Source organism: Myotis daubentonii, chromosome 4 (genome assembly GCF_963259705.1).
Source record: "Myotis daubentonii chromosome 4, mMyoDau2.1, whole genome shotgun sequence".
NCBI lineage: Eukaryota > Metazoa > Chordata > Mammalia > Chiroptera > Vespertilionidae > Myotis > Myotis daubentonii.
Window position 1 is genome coordinate 27,707,335 of NC_081843.1, and position 1,495 is coordinate 27,708,829.

Genomic DNA, 1,495 nt, shown 5'->3' on the forward strand with positions numbered 1-1,495 from the left:
AACGGGATTGTTTTTATAATCTCTCTTTCTGAAAGTTCACTATTGGTGTATAGAAATGCCTCAGATTTCTTGGGGTTAATTTTGTATCCTGCTACATTGCCAAATTCATGTATTAAGTCTAGTAGCTTTTTGATGGAATCTCTAGGGTTTTGTATGTATAATATCATGTCGTCTGCAAATAAGGACAGTTTTACTTCCTCTTTTCCAATTTGGATGCCTTTTATTTCTTCTTCTTGCCGAATTGCAATGGCTAACACTTCCAGTACTATGTTGAACAGGAGTGGTGAGAGGGGGCATCCCTGTCTTGTTCCTGTTCTTAGGGGAAATGGTGTTAGTTTTTGTCCGTTGAGTATGATGTTGGCTGTGGGCCTGTCATATATGGCTTTTATTATGTTGAGGTATGATCCTTCTACTCCCACCTTGCTGAGAGTTTTTATCAAAAATGGGTGTTGAATTTTGTCAAATGCTTTTTCTGCATCAATTGATATGACCATGTGGTTTTTTTCTTTCAATTTGTTTATGTGATGTATCACGTTTATTGATTTGCGGATATTGTACCATCCTTGCATCCCTGGGATAAATCCTACTTGGTCATGGTGTATGATCTTTCTGATGTACTGCTGGATCCGATTTGCTAAGATTTTGTTGAGGATTTTGGCATCTATGTTCATGAGGGATATTGGCCTGTAATTCTCTTTCATTGTGTTGTCTTTACCTGGTTTTGGTATTAGGGTGATGCTGGCTTCATAGAATGAGCTTGGAAGTGTTCCTTCCTCTTGAATTTTTTGTAGTAGTCTGAGGAGGATAGGTTTTAGTTCTTCCTTGAATGTTTGGTAAAACTCCCCTGTGAAGCCGTCTGGTCCTGGGCTTTTGTTTGATGGAAGCTTTTTGATGACTGCTTCAATTTCTTCCATAGTTATTGGCCTGTTGAGATTTTTAGATTCTTCCTGATTGAGTTTTGGAATGCTGTATTTTTCTAGGAATTTGTCCATTTCCTCCAGGTTGTCTAGTTTGTTGGAGTAAAGCTGTCCATAGTATTTTTTAACAATCATTTGTATTTCTGTGGGGTCTGTTGTTATTTCGCCTCTATCGTTTCTGATTTTATTTATTTGGGTCCTCTCTCTCTGCTTCTTGGTGAGTCTGGCTAGAGGTTTGTCAATCTTGTTTATCCTTTCAAAGAACCAGCTCTTGGTTTCATTGATTTTCTGTATTGTTTTTTTGGTCTCTATGTCATTTATTTCTGCTCTAATCTTTATTATCTCCTTCCTTCTGCTCACTCTGGGGTTTTCTTGTTGCTCTCTTTCTAATTCTTTGAGTTGTAGAGTTAGATGATTTACTACCATTTTTTCTTGTTTTTTGAGATAGGCCTGTAGAGCTATAAACTTCCCTCTCAGGACTGCTTTCATTGTGTCCCATAGGTTTTGGATTGTTGTGTTTTCATTGTCATTAGTTTCCAGGATGTTCTTAATTTCTTCTTTGATCTCATTGGTAACCC